The 20209-nt window shown below is 40.5% G+C and overlaps 1 protein-coding gene across 1 annotated transcript in view; it reads left to right on the forward strand.

Moving 5' to 3' along the window:
• The first annotated feature begins 453 nt into the window (after positions 1 to 453).
• The window catches only part of PHYHIPL (phytanoyl-CoA 2-hydroxylase interacting protein like), a 58643-nt gene continuing 38887 nt past the window's right edge, over positions 454 to 20209 (forward strand). The window contains exon 1 of the mRNA XM_030487338.1: positions 454 to 598. The gene's annotated coding sequence lies outside the window, so the exon portion shown is untranslated. The remainder of the gene's footprint in view (positions 599 to 20209) is intronic.

The following is a 20209-nucleotide window of genomic DNA, read 5'->3' on the forward strand; positions in this document are numbered from 1 at the left end:
ATTTCCTCCAGAACTGTTGAAAGCGCTGTGGACAAGCCCATGTTTATCCTCCTGCAGTACAATGTGAGCAGTGGCACAGAAATGCTGCTGGGCTCCTGCCAGAGGGCCCCACAAAGGCAGCCCGATCATCTCCCTGCCATGCAAATACGATGACAGTGGTGGCAGGGGAAGCCTGGTTGTGCAGTCACCCTCCCCGGTTCTGGTAACTGGAGAGTATACGTACTGAGAGGGAGGTCACCAGGAGTGCTGGCTGTAAAGGGATTTTGGGAGGCAGGCTGCCTTCAGACCTCAAAGCTCACACCCACTTGTCTTTGGGATGGGACTAGTAGCATTACCCTTCATGTCAGGAGTCCTTCGTGTTTGGCTGGTGTCCAGAGTGGGCAGGACCATTCCCCTCATGGGGCCCCAAAACAACTTTCAACAAAACCTCTCTTCTCTGTGCCCAGATGAGAAGACTGGCGGGAGCTGGGGGAGGAGCACCAGGAGGATAGTGTGGAACTCTCTGTGAGGGGAAGAGCCCACAGAGAAGTTGCCATCTCCAGTGTGAGCGAGGGCGACTCCTCAATCAAGGATTCCAGCCAGTCACCCTGTGCACAAGGTAGGACACTCCTGGGGTAGACGGAGACTGGAAGGAGGGAGGAATGGGAACTAGCAAAGAGCTGTGCAACTAGGAGAAGAATGTGACAAATAGAGCAAAGAAACGATGGAAGGGCTTGGAAGAACATGGCCCACTGCTTGCAGAGAAATGAGATTCAGTGAAAAGCTCACATGTGCAGAAAGTAGGGAATAGTGATGTGGGGAGCAGAAGGAGAATTTATTGTGGAGTTAAAGGCTTGATGCAGTCATGAGTATTCAATGACTGAGGGATTTGAGTGGGAATACCCACATTGAACGGGCAAATCTAGTGTCCATTTTTCTTTAAATTTTTACTCTGCTTATAGCAAGTATTTCTGTCTGGCTCCCACATGTCTCCAGAGTTTAATAATATAAAATCGTATTATTCTACAAAGATATTGCTGATCTTTTTCTAAGCCATGAAAGCTGTCTGAAAACAGCTTTCAAAATGAAATGTTTCCCTGCCTGATAGTAGCAAGTAAGGGATTCACTGCATCCCAGTCCACCAGGTTTCCCATCTGTTCAAAAGGGAACAGGCTGCTTTCATGGAAGGAATAAATTTTTTAATTTATTTTTTGAGGAGGGGAATACATGCATGTGATTTGGGAGGAGGATGTAAGAGATGGTGTCCTCTTCTTAAGGGATGGTTAGACCTGTTCTTTAGTGTGTGACAAAGCTCAAATATGATTTGTTCTCTTGGACTTGAATGCGTTTGGATCCCAGATGCTCAAGGATAAACATTTTCTTGTTTGTTTGTTGTTTGTTTTCTGAGTGGAATTTTATTTATTTATGTATGTCCAGAATGGTCTATTCTACTGAGTGGGATGTCAGACTATTTATTTTAGCACATAGTTAGAGAAATAGGTGCTTTTACTGTACAGCTGAAGTGGTTTTGCTTCAGCAAAACCTAAGTCCCCTTAGGATTATAAAACCCACCGAGCAGTGGTTCACTGCAAAATGAAGAGTGAATAGTACTTGGCTTTATAAATTTCTCAAAACTTTCTGCACTCTGTGTCAAATTCATGCATATAACCTTCCATTTTCATGAATCTCACATGGTTCTGCATGCTTGGATTGTTTTTTGTTTTAATTTTAATTCTTGTTGGAAAGCTAGTTACATGCGGCATTAAGTACCAGCTGCCCTTATTCTGATAAAAGATTGTTTACTGATTAAGAAAATTTGCCCAAAATAACACTGTATATATCATGGCAGAGTACTTTCTATACAAAATGTTATTTTACAGTATTTCCCTATTGACATTTCTCCTAAGACTTTTTTGGCACTTCGAAGGCACGCTGCAGGCAGCTGGCCAGTACAGCCATGGCTTAAGCCTTATTCTGTCATTACCAAATGCACAAAACATACAACCCCGTATACAGGATAGGATCTCTATCCATGGACTGGCTACAAACCAGACTTACTAGGAAGTATGTGCTCGAAGAGAAATCAGAGCTGGCAACAGCAGATACAGTGATGCATCTCATCCATCTCTGAGCAATGTGTGAGTGTACACATTCAGCCTAATGGGGCTCTCCCTCATCCATCTCCCACTGGAAACCCTAGGAGAGAACAAGTAGTAGATTCATCCCTCAGCTTTGCTATCCAACCAGGCTGGTGATGTCTGCAGGAGGCTCTTCTAACTTCTTCAGTAAATACCAATGAAGCAGCTTACAATACAGCCTTGGTCTCCAGCTGGAAGAGAAGTGATGGCTTTGGGGGGTGGTTGGACTCCTCACTCCTCTGTCCCTCCTGGGGTTGGCCTGTCCCCATGAGCTCTTCACTCCTCTCAGGCAGTGGGCTGAGAGGTAAAAATCCTACCCACGTCTCTCATAGTCTTTCTTGGCTGCCTGCTGCTGAAATCAGTCTGCTGATATCTCACTTTCTGAAGCAATATTTCAGGATCTTCACTTCAGGTGAAATTTTGTGGTTTGGTTTTTGATGTGAAGGAATTTTACAGTTTGACATTTCTCTACAGATACAGATATCAAGCTTTTAGGCTTAAGAGATAGGGTGAAAACATTATCTTCCTTTTTCATGCTTGTGACAATAACCGTGAATGCAAATAGCTACATTAATGAGGCTTATTGAAAGTATGTTATTAGGGAATGTACAAATCACTGACTTTTCAGTGAAAAAGTGTAAATGGCCTTTCTTGTATTTGCATGTGAAAATATAAAACTTATAAGGAAGAAGTTCTTTACAGTGAGGGTGGTGAGGCACTGGAACAGGTTGCCCAAGGAAGCTGTGAATGCTCCATCCCTGACTGTGTTCAAGGCCAGGTTGGACAGAGTCGTGGGCAACATGGTCTAGGGTGAGGTGTCCCTACCCATGGCAGGGGGGTTGGAACTAGATGATCATAAGGTCCTTTCCAACCCCAACCATTGTGTGATTCTATGATTCTATGCATATAAGAGATTTTTGTCCATTGTAGTAGCCAAAGCACTTTTAATAAGTCATTTTAGTTTGAAACAATGCTGTCATTCAGTACTGTTATTTTTTCCTCCACCACCTTACATTCCTAAATTCTTTCATAAAAGACAGTATATGATTTGTGAATGTAAAAAAACATGGGTGTTGTTCTGTGGGTAGAATCCTCATTTTGGAAGCTAGTTTGGAGAGTGGATAAGAACCATTACTATTGAATGGAAATTTTTCTTTACCTGCATAGCCAGGAAGTTTTACTACTGGCTTGACAAGTCATTTTGTGGCATTTGTTTCAGAATTTCTTAGTGTTAAAAAGCATGCTTACTCTGCAGTTCATGTACATGCTAGCAGCAAGATACTAGTGGACAGTGTAGGAAGAAATAAGAATAAGGAATTTATTAACTTGGAGAATTTTCATAGGTCTTGAAAATAAATAACAATTTACATCACCTTATTAAATCTAGTGTGTTCAATGTCAATTAAATTAACTAAAGGATCAAGCCAAGTGTCATAGTATATATTTTGAGTTTGCTCCAGTTCCATGTTTGTTGCTATTTGTGTCTATAAATCAACCTTTTTGAAGCTTCACAGACAAAACTTTTGAAAATCTCAGTGATTTTTGTTCTTCCAAATGGTGATCTTTCAGTTATTGGTGTCAGGATACATTTTTATTGTGGAGAACTTTCTTCTAAGGGAACATATCTGGCATAAGTATAGAGCATTGGGCTCTGGGAATTATTAAAATTAGTAGTTGTCTTAGGGATGAAACTCAGGAGAGCAGCAGTGGTGGACCAAGGCACAGAAAGTGAAGAAGGGTAGGCACACTCCTCACAGAGAGAAATGTTATGGCAAAATGAAAACAGAACATGACTAGAAGACAGAAACCCAACACCAGCTTTTTTTCCTTCCTAAGAGAGGAATGTAGTGAATCTTTGTGTAAGGGTTGTAAGAGATCCACAGGGGAAAACCTCATAGAAAGAAATACTTGTATAAACATTCCCCACTGAGGTCTAGTGCCATTTTTATCTACAATATTGTCTTTGTTGTTTAACTCCAATAGTTACAAAATGCATCAAATTTGTGTGAAACAGAAACAATTTCCTTGGTCCTAAAACAATAATTTTAACACCCTTCCTATTTGTAACCGAGGGGAAAAAAAAAAAAGTTGTAAATAACTTAAGTGGTTTCTTTTTATGGATGCACAAATATATAGCACATAGAAACCAAGTCTCATAGTAACAAAAATTGTCATGTGTACTTGACAACAGCAGGCCTGCGTGTTTTTCCTTTGGGTTTGAGTCAGTTGAGAATAAGTTCCATGTTGAGCATTACACTGTTTTTCTCTGGATAATTCAACGTGTGAATTATTTCACTGTTATGTCATTATTTCCCTATACGCTAGATTTCAAGGAAGCAATTTTATGTGTACAGTATTTAAGCACCTATGAAGGCCTGCTGACACTTGCTGGGATTATACATAAAATCCTGCCATGGATGCAGAGAATACTCAGCTTCTTCCTCCAAAAGGCTAGTCATATCTTCACATATGATGAGATATTTACTGAGTGCAATGTTAACAGCTACCATATTGCTGTACTCCCACATTGATGCAAATGTTGGCAAAAGCTACTGTGCCAGCTTCCCACTTACACACCCTAGCGGCACCTTTGCTGTTCCTCAAATCTACAAATTGCTATTCGCATCCAATTAATGCTCAAACACTAGTGTGTTTTTCTGCCTCACATATTTAGTAGGCTTCTGTCAGAAAATAAAAGATGAAGATGGAGGCACAGAAGCCTATCAAACTAGACCAAACCCAGCAAAGTTAAGAATTTTTCAATGCCAGAAAATACCCTGGAGTGGTCTGTGGGATATTAGGAAAGAGAACCAAGGATTAGAGTTTGAGGAGATTAAACCTTAATTAAAATAAGCACTTATATACAATACATATGGCAGACAGCTATTCTCCTAGCTGTAATGGTGCAGAAGTCTTCCTGCAGCTACACAGGAACTCATCCTACCAAAGGAGTGGGTTTCTGCAGTGGCTGCTGGAGGACACATTGTTAAAGTTAGTATAGAAATATGCAACTACAGAAGGGTCCCCATGGCATGGTGCTTCTCTGTAACAAGATAAGGTGACTTCTATGATCAGCATTTGTATCTAACTACACACATGGTTTTTGCCATGGTTAGACCGTCCTGCTCCAGCCCATGATGGTATGTTTACTAGAAAGCCAAAGCATGGGACCTGCATTCGCCTCTTGAGTGCACTAAGTGGAGGTGCCAATCATTTCTGATAACTTTTCATCATAAGATGTATTTACCTCCAATCTAAGATGGACTCTGCCTGCTGCCCTCCAAAATATGCTGCAAGGGCATATTCAAGACTTGAATTTGTGTCCCTTTTTACTTCTAGATATGTTTCATGATTTTCTAATAGTTACACTTGTCATTTTTAAATAACAACAACAACAAAAATCAATTAATTGAGTGCATGCCATTTCTATGGTTATGTAATAATTTTTCCCTGTCCATGAACCTGTATTTTGATTTTATACTTTATATACTTGTGATGAACAAAAAGCATGTAAAGATCACATTTGTGGTGGTGTTCATCATCAAATTGTGAGGAGAAAAACCTGCAACTTTTGATTTATATCCTTTCAGAACTTAATGGCCACTTCGATATTTTGAAATAGAAATACAGAATATCAAAATATATCTAAATGACATTCCAATATCTTTCCAAAATGGTTCTTTGTGTAAAAAGTCAAGAGGGGCTCTTCTGGAGTGCCATTCTTTGAATGCTCTCAAAACTCCTGATGTTATAATCCACTGATATCCAATATTTTATTATTCTCAGTAGGACATTTATTGGAAAGATGAAACATGAGTAGGCCATAATTTATGCTTTCAGCAGTTCTAGTTGTGTGAAACTGTTTACTCTTAAGAGAAACCTGAAGGGTCTCTACATTGCAATGGTGTTTGCCAATATTCCTTTCTGACCTAGTCTGTGTTTTGGTGTAAAGTTATTTTAGGGACATATTTGATAGTTTAGAAGCAAAGTCTAGAAATAAACATTCACATGTAAATCTCTTAAAGTAGCAGGGCTTCTGCTCAGACTCTGATAACTTCATTCCTTTATTCAGGGGTTGATGCACATAAAAACATTCCTCCAGATCCTTGCCAAATTATTTGTTCATAGTTTCAGGGCATATTATGTTTAAATTTCTTGAGATAGTGTCATAAGAGGTATAAACTAATTATTCTATTCAGCATTGAAATACAGTGCTGTCAAGTTCTAGATGTCATTTTAGAATGTCTTCCTCTGAAAATCCTTCTGTGCTGGTCCACTGAGGCTAATTGGGCTGGATCTTTCTGTGTCAAAGTCAGTGAACTTCCTTCTTGCTATCACTCTGAGAAGAAATAACATAATGTCTGTCTTAGGGGACTTCATAAGAGATATCTTATCCTTACACTTTTCCTTATCCTCTATTCCTTACTTGGCAATTATATAGATGTTACATATAATTATGGGCCACATATATTAGGGCCACAAAAATGATCACAGGGATGGAGCACCTCTCCTACGAGAAAAATCTGAGAGAGTTGGGGTTGTTCAGCCTGGAGAAGAAAAGACTCCAGGGAGACCTTATTGCAGTCTTTCAGTTCTTAAAAGGGGCCTAGAAGAAAGATGGGGAAAGACTTTTTAGCAGGTCCTGTTGCGATAGGACAAGGGGTGATGGTTTAAAACTAAAAAAGGAGAGATTCAGGCTGGATGTAAGGAAAAGATTCTTTACAGTGAGGGTGGTAAAATACTGGAGCAGGTTGCCCAGAAGAGGTGGTAGATGCGCCATCCCTTGAGACATTCAAGGCCAGGCTGGATGTGGTTCTGGGCAACCTGATCTAGTTGAAGATGTCCCTGCTCATTTGCAGGGCGGGGTTAGACTAGATGACCTTTGAAAGTCCCTTCCAACCCAAACTATTCTATGACTCTACTATTCTATAAATAAAAAATATTTATATTGCATGTGCTATGTTATTAGATTAATGTATTAAAAGGGGAACCTGGCAAAAGAGGGTTGAAAGGGGGTAGAAGGAAAACCGTGATGAGCACAGAAGGAAAAGCAAAAAGTTTGCAGAAGCAGAGAAAAACTCTTCCGTCAGAATTCTGATAAGCAGTATTAGTGACTTAAAAATTATAATGTCTGCTGAGGCATGTACAGAAGAGCACTAAGAAAGCTCAGCTATCTGGTGACTGGCAAATGATACCGCTCTGTAGCCACTGCCTCCAACACAAATAGCTCAGCTTCATTTAAGTATCCTTACTGGAGGCAATCAATCACATACGGAACAGAGCAGTTTCAAATAAGGTCCGCTGTTCATATACATTCAGTTATTTTTGCAACTAAGCTATATTTGTGTCCAAAATACATATTTGGATAACTGAATGTCTCCCTCATAGGAGTGGAGGAAAAGAGAGTGCAAATTGCCAGCATAGGTCAAGAAATAATTGAAATTCAGAATTCGGTGCCTTGGTGCATTTCATCTTCAGAACCAAAGTGTTGCCACTCTGTGCAACCTTTTGAAAGACATTGGTGCCTTAGGCTTAAGTACCTGATGTCACAGTGAATGAAGAGCTCCAGACAGCCAGCTTACTACTTACGATGGAAAACAACAAAGCAAGTGGAAGGAGGAGGAGCACTATGAGAATGTTATAAAAATTGCAGATATAAAGAAAATTGTGAATAGAAAAGATATCTTTGAGCAGAAAGTCAGCTTCTCGAAATACCCCATGTCTCTGTGTTTCTTAGTGTTATGATAGCAAAATGCTTTAAAACCATTGATTTTTTATCTTTTTTTCTTTGTGTCTGCCTCACAAAGAACACTTGTTTTAGAAATTTCAGTCAAGTATGTATCTGCACACTGTGGGTTACCAGGTCTCCAGAACGGTCTCAAAGAGTCTGTCAAAAGTATGATGAACTTGGTTGCATATATTGCACCAGTGGGACGCACAAACAGATTCACTTGCTGGGCTTAGGACAGCAAGGCAGGAAACTTAGCACTGGTGTGTGCAATAGCACTGAGCAACAGAGCCAAAGAGCTCAGTAGGGCTAACATTAGCCACTGTGGTAACAGCTCTACTCACATTCCGTAATTCAGTAATAAACATGGGAAAGTCTCATTTTCTTCATTGACCGAATCTAGTCAGATGATCTATATGTCATTACTGGTTTTCCCCCATGAAACAACATATAGTATATCTTCCCCTAGTTTGTTTTTTTTCCTCCTTACTTTCCCTCTTTTTGGACATTCTCTCTACCTTGTATTTCCAAGCTATTCTGCAGGGCTTAAGAGAAGATGAGTGCAAGTGCTGTGTTTGGGTTTGTTCTGCCTGTGGTATTTCATTGTAAACGGAACCAACGTCAGGAGCTTGAAACTTTTTTCCACAAGTTTGGCTTTGATCTTCCTGCCAAGGAAATACACATCAACCAATATTTTGCATTTTAAAGAAAAAATGCAAACAGAAAAAAATACAAGTTTTTCATAAAATATGCATGCTTAGACTGTGTTTTCCATTTGAGAGGCTGATAAAGTCCAGCATGAAAAACATTTTAATGCTAATTTCAGAATTATAGATTTTTTAATAGAAAAACAAACAAATAGATATGAGACCTTTTGTTTGTAACTAGTGTAGTGACTGGGCAGAGGTGAAATTTCATTAGTTGTTTCTATCTTTAAGAATCCAGCCTTTACCAATGCATTATTCCAAATTCTTCACTAGATAATTTGCATAATGATTTCAGTTTCTGTGAGTCTCATCACCAGCAAATTTGTTCATTAGAATGTATATGAAGGACAAACATAGAAGGAAGTGAACACAGCTGAAATGAATTCATAAAAAAATTTGAGCAAATGCTGCTGGATTTTTTTTCTCCAGTGTTTTCCTCAGCTCTCTTCAGAATCGATTCAAATCTCATCTAAAAGCAGTGGAAAATGTCCACCACTTACTGAATTTTGTAAATCTATGAGCCCTCTATACCTCATGCTCAAAAGTAAAGACAGGACAGACCCTCTCCTGATTTTGACTTTTCTCCTGTAAGTATGAAACTTGTTGAGATATTGTCACATTACTATAAGCAGCCTCCACCCATGAACATTGTTAATCTCTCTGGTATTTCAGGTCCTGCATGTGCTGTCTTTTTGCCATTTTATATGAGCACAACATAAATAGCTTGAAGTATGGCACATGATATAGCAAAGGAAGATAAAAAGGGGAATAGAGCTGACAGTAATAAATATGAATGGAAAGTACAAAAGAGCCTTTCCTCATTTTCTATCTATTCTGCTACTCTTGTTTCTTTTCCCTTCTCTGTCTTTTCTTTTACATTCTCCTCTCTCTGCCATCAGGATTTAAAGCATTTTAAGTCATTCCCTCTGTCTTTCTCTACTACAAGCATGAGTTATGAGGAATGAGCAATAATGAATGAATGTACTCTTCCTCAGGAGAACAAGCAATATACTTCCAGCAGGAGCTGCTGATGCAGCACTTGAGGAGACTGAATGGAATAGCATGGCACAATTTCATAAATCAGCATGCAAAAATTGTCAGACAGCTTGTGTCACCACGTGGTGGTTGGTTAGGAAAAGCAATCTAGTCCAGGAACAACCCATTTGCAATCCGTAGACTCTAGGTTCTGGAGCTTTTTGTTCAGTTTTGGTTTAGTTTTACTTTGGATTAAAACTTACTTGCTTAGTTACCTCCTATTTCATTTACTGAACTGCTGGTTAGCTAGTGGATAATCCAGGTAGTGGATTATCGCACAGGATTCTGTGTGAGGTACAACTCTTATTTAAGTTTCTTGTTTACATTTAAAAGAGGGTGAATTTTATTTCTGTTGGCTTTATACTAGCTTTGAATATTCAGAAGAAACTTTCAAGATGTCAATACCTGTGTTGAGCTCCAGAACCACTGCCGTTTTGCTTTTCAAATTCTGCTTTTTACATGTTTTCCTCAGTCCTTACATAAGGAGATTGCGTAAGAGAAGAATGTAATCTCCAAAATAATTTACTATATTAAACAGAAACTACCATCAATAGATATCAGCCGCCTGGAGCAGAAAGGAAACATGTGGCTGTACATTTGGAAACCGGTTGTTCACAGTACTCATCAATGCTTGCTGCCAATCATGTTCAGATGTCATCAACAGTCATTACGCAGTTCTGAAAATAGAATCAAACTTGACCTGGGCAGGTCCTCAAACAATGGATAAACTGCCTCTGAATAATGGAAATGTGTGGAGTCTATTCTCTCCACCAGCCTCCTGCTGCTCAGGGATCCTACAGACCCAGAGCTAGGGCAGCATGCGGAGGGGATACTCACTTGGGGTGTACATGTCAGGTACTCAGGATGTCTCCTCACCCCTAAGAGTTATTATTTCTTTGTGTGTCCCTGATCTGTCCTTGTGGAAAGGAGCATGACCAGCATGTCTCTGCTGGTCCCTGCAGCAGTGCTGTGTCATCTCTGGAAATGGCAAGTTATATTTGCCCCTTGCTGTTCGTCCTTTTTCTCTTTTCCCCTAGAAACCACTGGTAAGCAACGAGAGCGAGCAGGAGAAAGCACTTTGGGGAAGAGAAGGGCAAAGAAGTTTTGAGAGTACTTCTGCCATACGTGAGCTTCTTTGGCTATCCCAGCCACTGTGCTGTGCCCTGGGAAGGGAAAAAACAGCATCAGAGTGCAAGTGCCTCCATCTTGCCCACTTTCCCAGACCATATGAACATGGCATAAAGAGCTGGTGGTGTGGCTCTGACAGCACTCCTGCAATTGCTGTGCTGCGTGGAAGAGAACAACCTGTCATGGTCTCTTATTCATACATTTTCCCAAATCTGGCTTCCTCTGCTTAGCCCCCATACGAGGCTAAAGAGTACAGAAAGTGGCTTCCTTTCCCTGACTTCACACAAGACTTGAGAGGAACATTGTCTTCTCCTTTTCTTTGAGAAGTGCTGGCGAGCACAGGCTGTTACAGTCCACCGCATACAGTGCCTTGGCATCAGAAGCGGTCAGCTGTTCCATGCTCCTGTTTGCTTGGTGGTGTGTGGCAGAGGGCATGAGAGAAAGGAAAGCAATGCTATACTTCTGAAATGAGGCATAGCAAGTGGTGTGTGCCCGCAGCTCCAGCCCAGCCTGCCGCCAGTGTCTGTTCTTTCGTTAGCAAGTAGAACATTACAAGTGACTTGCACTTAGTTGCTCCCCTGTGCAAACCTCTCTGATCTCCAGCAGGCCTGGAAGACATGATTCAAGGATGTGTGTTGCTTCATCTTTTTGGAAATGCACAGCTAGCGTTCTGTGGTAACGTTATCTTTGAAATACAAGAGTGCTTTGTAAAGGCTACCAATACTGCTAAACTTAATGACAGGAAAAAATAATTTTTAAGATATGCCTCTGCCAGAACAACATTCTGTTTGTCAGAAACAGCCAACAGTCCTCCCGCAAAAGAAGAGGGATGTATATCTCTGCTATTTGCTTCTCCTCCTTTACAGTCTGTAGAAGGGTGCATGCAGAGAATCTTTTCTGTCTACTTTGCCAAAACAAGGAGGACACCACAGTAATAATCTTTGATGACAGAAATGTTGGACTGAATCAAAATTTGTTATAAGCTATATAGCAGAACAAATTGTTACCTTTTACCTGTGCAGGAAGTGATCTCTTTATTTAACAACAGTTGAAGCAAAAGAAATGTTTCTGACTATGATTTTGGGGTTTATGCTTTTCTGAACATTCTCCTTCTCTCTTTTGGCTGTTCTTGAAGTTGTGACATGAGATCAGGGAAGCTTAAGAGCTTATGTGGCTTCTTAGCTTGCCATCATTTCAAGATGAATAAGTGTTCATGAAGACAGCCTGCGGGAAGGGAATTGATGTACTGTTTGGATGCCCTGACTTTATAATTCATACTAAACTCGGTAGGAGTGTGCCCAGTGCTGAAAACTTTGCCTTAGGGTTCAGATGGATCAAGCAGTAATAAGACTCCATGGCTAGCTGAGGGGGAGGGAGAGGAGAAAACAATTTAAAAGCAATGAAAGAAGATACCACTATCATTGTTGAAGCAAAGCTTTTGCTTCACAGCCTGTAGAACCAGCACATAATAGGCTGGAGAACTGACCCCACTCTCGGTTGCCTGCCTTGCAGCTGCACACAGGATTGCAACCTCAGTTTGGGAACTGGCTCAAGGAGAGGCAGCTGGCTGCTCTGCTCAGCTGTGTTTTGAGACAAGCAATTTTCTGTTGAGGTCAGTGAGAGTTTGACAGGATAAGGAGTTCAGACCACCATCCCTGGAGAGGGTGGAGAAATCTAAAATGAGAAAATAGGGATAAAACCATATGTTCTCTCTAAAACTGGTTGCATAATCTATTTTGATCTGAATATATTTGTCAATAAAGTGTTTTTCCCAGCAAGATACAGGAAGGAGATTTTACTCGAAGATGAATTCAGAGTTTGCATAAAGCTTGCAAAATATTTCCACTTAGACAGTGCTGTCAGACAGTCATTTTAATGAGTGCTGAAAACCCAAACCAACTGTAGTCTAATCCCACTGCTTGTTCGTATTTCTGTATTAACACTCCTGGCACCTCCCAGTCATTTGCCTTCTGCAACCAAACAGCCGCACATTGGGAGTGAGCATCTTTGTCCAAACTGTCTGCTATTCAATAATGTTTGCTGATACAACTGTTCTCATAAGTTCTAGATGGCATGGCTTCAAATGATGAAGCACTGTGCACCAAAATGAAACTAAGACCCAGACAGCTTGGTTTTCCCATGTTAACCATCATGTTCACTGAATATTTTGTTAGATCAGTTTTTGCAAGTTTTAATTAAGAAGGTAGTTTTGAATTACGTGGTGAGGGGAGTGGGGGGACCAACATCTGCTTTCACAGCTGTGTCTTGTTTGTTGGTAAGCATCTCTTATCCCTCCTAAGCACGGAAGAAGCCTTGAAAACATGTTGGAGCAGCTTCATGTGTTTTCTCCCTGAATTATTTGCTGTTGTGTTTTTATTGGACATCACTGCTCCTGTGCTGGAAACAGGAAGGCTTGCTTGTAATTCAGGTAAAGGCCAGTTATGTGCATTTTTGGTGTTTTTGATAGCCTTGTTAACTCCTGATGGCATAAGACTTAGTGGTCAGGCTATAGATAGCCGACGGGTCTGATAACTGCTAATCTCATTAACCCTCTGACTTAACTTGATTTATACTTCATTTGCTCCCCCTAGTTTGTAGTGATATATTAGTCCAAGAAAGAATAAAACCACCGGGTAGGTGATAAAAAGTGCCACAGAGCATTTTTGCTCAGGTCTCAAAGTCTCTGCACGGAATGGAGGATTTGGATATAATTTAGCACCACTGGCACTAATTTCTATTGCGCTATTAGGCAAATGTGAATAGTCCTTGGTTGGTGCTAAAGAATTTCCATTTTCCATCTCCCTTTAGGCTCAGTCTGCCATATCTGCCTTTTCTGAATAACTTTGCTTGAATAATTTTATGAATGTAAACACACATGCAGTAACACGTTGCTAGAGTTTTTACTATAAACGAATATTTGGCTCTGCTCCAGAAATATGCACAGGTTTCAGTACTGTCTTAACACCAGGACCAGTTCATTCCTGGCAGGAGCTGTTTAATGGTACACAGAATTTAAGGGGGGATTATGCTCATTTTTTGTATGACATTAGATGTATCACTGTACACATCTGTATAATTAGGCTGGTGCAACCTCTAAATTAATTTGATGGAGCTACAGCTATAAAATATCTTTAAAAGAATAGTGACTTCTAAAAATTTAAGGAAATACACTGTAGAAGTGTAGCTATTGCCCACGCAAAATAGTAGGACTAGTCTAGGTGACTAGCATTTAAAGTACAGAACTCTGTATAGCTCCACCTTACACAATTACTTTTGTTGCTCTGCTGCCGTTGTAGAACTTTTCTGGCACTTATATGCACAAATCCTTATTCCCAGCATGACAAGGAATATGTTATGAGACTTGATAAAATCCATACAAACAGCTTTCTTGACTAATGCCTCTGTAAATAGTTATGCTAAAGACAAGACACCAGACAATTTGTGTAGTGGGTTGGCTCTGTCTGCATGTCAGGTGCCCACCAAAGCTGCTCTATCACTTCCCCCCCCTCAACTGGACAGGGGAGCGAAAATAGAACAAAAGGCTCATGGGTTGAAATAGGGACATGGAGATCACTCAGCAGTTACTGTCATGGGCAAAACAGACTTGGCTTGGGGAAACTAGTTTATTACCAATCAAATCAGAGTAGGATCATGAGAAATAAAACCAAATCTTAAACCACCTTCCCTCTACCCCTCCCTTCTTCCCAGGCTCAGTTTCACTCCTGAGTTCTCTACTTCCTTCCCTGACTCCAGCAGTGCCAGGAGCCTGCTCCAATGCCTGCTTCCCACAAGGTCACAGCCTCCTTCAGGCATCCCCCTGCTCCAGTGTGGGGTCCTCCACTGGCTGCAGGTGACCTGCTCCCCCATTAGCTTCCATGGGCTGCAAGGGCACAGCCTGCTTCACCATGGGCTGCACTATGGGCTGCAGGGGAATTTCTGCTCTGGTGTCTGGAGCACCTCCTTCCCTCCTCCTTTACTGACCTTGGTGTCTGCAGAGCTGTTTCTCTCACATATCCTCACTCCTCTCTGGCTGAAGTTGGTTTTGTGCAGGTGTTTTCCCCTTCTGAAACCTGTTATCCCAGAGGTGTTACCACTGTCACTTATGATCTTGGCCTCGGGCAGCTGCAGGTCCATCTTGGAATTGATTGTCATTGGCTCTATTGGACATGGAGGAAGCTTCTAGCAGCTTCTCACAGAAGCCACTCCTGTAGCACCCTCGCTACCAAAACCTTGCCACACAAACCACATAAAATTCAATTTCACTAAATAAAACCAACCATTTTAACACAGACAGCACTTTTGTTTGTTTGTTTGGATTTTTTTTCCTATTCTTTACCTCATTTCCTTCCCTTCCCCAGGAATAAACAGGTGTATGTCATGTGGTCAAACCGAAAAAAGTACTGTCAGTGTCTAAACTGAATTTATGTGGAAATATATTAGTCAGAAACTGGCATTGATACAGATGGGAGTAGAAGAGGTTAGACTAAAAATGGAGGAAAATAGGAACAGAGAGAATTAAGAAGAAAAATACTAGTATTAAATGGGAAAAAATAGAGAAATAACTCTAGTAAATTTGGTAAAAAAGCTCATGCAACCTATAAGGTTAGCATGTAGCATGGAAGGAAAAGAGGAAATTAGAGAGACAGAATTTACTGATGATGGGCTTTTGAAGTGAGTTCAGCAGGTCACAGATAAGCGGTGATCAGGCAAGCCTGAAACAGACCCACATTCCATCACACAGGAGCCACTGTCAGACCCCTGTCATTAGGCAGCAGATGTGCCTGTATAAATGACTACTTTTCGGCTTTGCAACCAGCACTGTTCTGTGAGCATGTGTGGATTAAGCCCCCTGATCTTTGGACAAGGAGGTGAGGGGCTGATATTAGCCTAGGGGAGAGAACTTTGCTGTATTTATTTGCTCTTTTCATTTCTCATTCCAGAACATGCTGCAGGTTATCAGCGACGGCTGTTGCAAACACATATAAGAATAATCCGGGGGGGTATTCACAAAGACAAAATTTAGCCTCAGGATACTTACCCTCCCAGCTTCCTTTAGAATCAATAGAAAGTGTTTCCTCTGGGGCCATTCAGAACGCCTACAATGAGCTCCCATTGAGACACTCTGCTGAGGATTTTACAACTCCCCACTGGCTGTGGAAAGATCCTAAGGCAAATAAGCTCCTTAGGCTAAAGGTGGCCTTTGCAGATATCCTCCTGTGCAGCTTGGTTTAAGACCCAGGAGCAGTGAATGAGTACCTAACAGATTTTAGAATCAGTTCTATGATTTTCAAGGTTCTCACAGAATGCCTCCACTGACTTTAAGCACTCTGAGGCACTGTGTATGTACAGCAACTGGAAATCTGTACGGATTGCTATAATATCAATAAATAACATACTGCAGTGCTGCCATATATTCAAAGCACAAGTAGCGATGATAGGACATCATTCAAAGCAGAACATGGTTTAATTAAAATGCTTGTGGATGTTATTGACAAAACAGTGCTATAAACTAACGGTCACTTTATTGTCTGTTTGTGTACTCTATCTAATCTGCATGTATATGGGTGCTAAGTGGGCATACATTCCTACCAGAGCAAAACCAATGTAAAAACCAGCTCTTAATTGCTTTTTCTAATGTATTTCCTTGTGAAATTCTAACTGTGGCTCACAGTTTAAATAATCATAGATCTGAAAGACAGTATAAGAGCTTGTAGTAAGTGACTATGAGTCAAGTGAGTGAAATTTAAGACTAGTCTCACTACACATCCAGGCTCTGAGCCAAGGAGAGGGAATGTCTGGGTGTTCCTCCTCTCATTCATGTAACATAATTTTCCTCCTGTTTCCTTAGCAGTTGATTAGCTGTGTTCATGATAGCAGTGGGGGATAAGATAATGGTGTCTTTCCTGTCTTGCCATATCACCTCATTCATATCATATCTTGATGGTACAGAAGCTGTCAGGCAGCAACATTAATCTGGAATGACCATCTTCTGTGCTTATACAAAAAGCTTAAAGCAATGTAATTATAAGAAAACTAGATAAGTGGATGACATTGAGAAACTAGTCACTTAGACTTTCTTAATTAACTTTATATATTACTGAACCATACCTCTTTCTTGGCTGTCTTTGAGGAGTTTTGACATCATCCAATGAAAGGATGTAGTATTACGAGGAAAATCTAATTCACAGGATCAGTCAAGAGAGTTTAAGAAAAGTGCTTTTGGAAAGTCGAAGGGCAGTAAGAAAGACCTGAGAAGGTAATGTAATGGAAAGCCAGCAGAAATGTGTCTTGTTCCCATGAACATGGGCAACACTGGAGAGAGAACGGGTCACTGTGGGCTACTTAAGCAAGAAAAAGTAAAATATGAACTGCACTGGAAACAGAAAACTGGAGGGCCACCAAAACAGGCTTTTATATTCCAAGTTTAGTGCACATGAGAAAAACAGGGACATCATGAGGATACACTGAAACAGTTGCCAATAGGTTAAAGATAATACGAAAAGACTGTATTACAAGTCCTGAAGGCGCAATAGCACAAAATGACTTGACCAAGAAAATATTAATTGTAATTAATTTGTAATAAGGAGATAAATTTTGAGACCAGTTCTTATTCCCACTAAAACTAATCGGACTTTTGCCATGAAGTTTATTGGGAAGAGGATTAACCTTTGAATAATTGCTTGGTTAAGAAATTATCGATGTAATTGTGAACTGCTGGCAAAAAGTAACTGAGAAATATATAACAAAATATCATCCGTTGAACAAATGCATCCGAGGTGTCCCTTTGGGTATTTAAAGAAATGATGGAACAACTAGTTGCTAAAAAAAGCACACAGAGAATTGAGGAGGTAGCAGGAGACTAATAAAGTGTCAGCATGTCTCAAGTCTTTAAAAATTGAATTAAGAGTAACTATGGAAACTGTTGTCTTATGGGCATGGCTCCAAATCGAAATGTTAAAGCAGAAGGGGAAAATGTATTCATATGAAGGTGAATAGTATAATGAGACCCCGATAAGACACAGGTGTACTACAGTAAACTAAACCAGACAAATTAGAACTTTTATCCCTCCACTTCTTTTTAAGATTAAGCCAGCAGTAGAGTACAGAATGGCATCAAGACTTTGCAAAGGCATTTGAGGTTCTGCCACATAATGTCTTAAGGGAATTACTGAAACCAGTCAGCTTGGGCCAAAATTCACTTAAAGGGATCACATGCTGGCCACTGAACTGTAGATGGAAAGTAAATCTGAACAGCAGTCAACGTTGTCAAGGATAAGTGGCTGCTAGTATCCTTTAAAGGTCAAGATATGGTCCGATATCTGGAGGATAAAGCACTAATTAAATGTGAAAACAACTACTTAAGTAGGAAGAATGATTAACAGCACTGGAGAGAGGAAACACAGAAGGTTCTTGTTATTCTCCAAGGATATTATGGATCTAATAAAGCAAGGCTAAACTTAAAAGCAAATTAATAAACAATAATGCTGAGTATTAGCAGTACTTTGTGCCCATTAGGCAACAAATAAATTTTATGAAGCTACAAATACATATTTTTGTCTATGAAAGAATTTTTCTTTCTTAAATACTTATTCAGGCTTTATAAATCTGATCAGAAAAATTAAATTCAGAAAGCAGCACCATAAATAGCATTAATAAAATGATAATTTGCTTGATATCTTTCTGTTTATCTAAGAGGAACATTGCCTTTTAATTGTTTACATTGCTCGGAGGAAGTTGGGAGTTGCACACCAGCTGGTGCAGGTGGAGGGCTCCATAAACTGAAGTGTTCATTACGAATGAGGACAGTGTGGTTGTGGGTCGAGGAATGAAGGCTTAGATACCAGGGTATTTCCTCAATTCTGCTGGATTAGACCAAAGACCTACCTAGGCCAGTAGTCTCTTTAGCAGTGGCTGAAAATCATAGAATCATAAAATAGTTTGGGTTGGAAGGGACCTTGAAGATCATCTGGTTCCAAAACCCTTGCCACGAACAGGGACACATAGATGTTTACAGAAGATGAAGAGCAGGACAAGTGTATATAACAGCTTTAATTCTTCACCAGAGTTCCTAACAATTTTCAGCTTAGGGACTCAGAATCACTTGTGGCTTTAGTAACTCTAAAGGATTTCTTTTCCATTAACTTTTCCAGCCTCTCCTTGAACCAATGAAAACTTTTAGCTCTGACACTGTCGTCTGGCCTTACAACTCTAACATAAATTGCACATCTCCTTCCATTTGTTGAAGCTTGTTACTATTAATTGCAATTGACACACACTAATTCTTATACTGGGAGACTTGGCAAACAGTCAAACTTTGGCTACCCTGTTTGCGCTACTTGTGCTTTAGTGAATCTCTATCACATATCCCCTTGGTTGCCATTTTCACAGACCAATTATCTTTTTATCCGAGTGGCAGACTAGCTTTTCCCCATACAGAAGCCATTTTCATGTCATACTTCACAAAAACCTACAGATTCATGAGTAGGTCCCCTAGCACCAGAAGTCACAAGATTACCTCACAATTGTCGTAGAATCATAGAATAGTTTTGATTGGAAGGGACCTTCAAAGGTCACCTAGTTCAACCCCCCCTGCAATGAGCAGGGACGTCTTCAACTAGATCAGGTTGCCCAGAATCACATCCAGCCTGGCCTTGAATGTCTCCAGGGATGGTGCATCTACCACCTCTCTGGGCAATCTGTTCCAATGTTTCACCACCCTTATTGTAAAAAAAATACTGTATCTTTGACGTTTTAAAGTATGCTTTATGGCCTTGCAAGAAAAGCCTGAATGCATGAACTGAATGCAGCTGCTGAAATGAAGTCTTCCTAACAGGGAAGGATAGACATTTTGAGATGTATGAACTACTGCATGCATTTCACTGGAGAGTTACCAGATACAGCGAGGGCTTCCTATCACTGTGAGCAGCATCAAAACAGAAAACAGAAGGCAGACAGACCCCTTTCCAAGAGAGCTACAGCCTCAGTGCTAGACTTAAGAGTCAGGGTGCCTGGCTGTGTTTGTTTTCTTTGCAGAGAGTGGGAGGAAGAGGGACAGACTCACTCCAGAGCTAAGACTAAGCACTGCTGCTCTGGCTTGGATTTTCCTAGAGAAAAAAGGGAGACCTGTGCCATCATCCTCCTTGTTTAAGTATTTGAGGAAGCTCCTGCTTTGCTATCTGAGGAAAAAAACAGAGGTTCCCTGTGACATACCATGCCCAGTGCTCGAAGTTGTAATACATCAAAGTCTGTCTCCACATAGAAAAGGAAGCTGTGTCACACTGTACATTAAGTATACATAGACAGGGCTTTCACTTAAGGTCTTAAATATTCTTTTGTCTTTCTGACACCAGTGTGTGGATTTTACTTCAGTTCACACACAGCCCTTTGAAAGTATGTGCCTTAGCATGCTTGAAACACTTGGCATCTCCACTGAAGACAAAGTATGACTGTGAAATTGCAAAGCATTTTTTTCCATGAAACTTCAGGAGTCGGTT

This window comes from Strigops habroptila, chromosome 5, assembly GCF_004027225.2.
Source record: "Strigops habroptila isolate Jane chromosome 5, bStrHab1.2.pri, whole genome shotgun sequence".
NCBI classification, from domain to species: Eukaryota; Metazoa; Chordata; class Aves; order Psittaciformes; family Psittacidae; genus Strigops; species Strigops habroptila.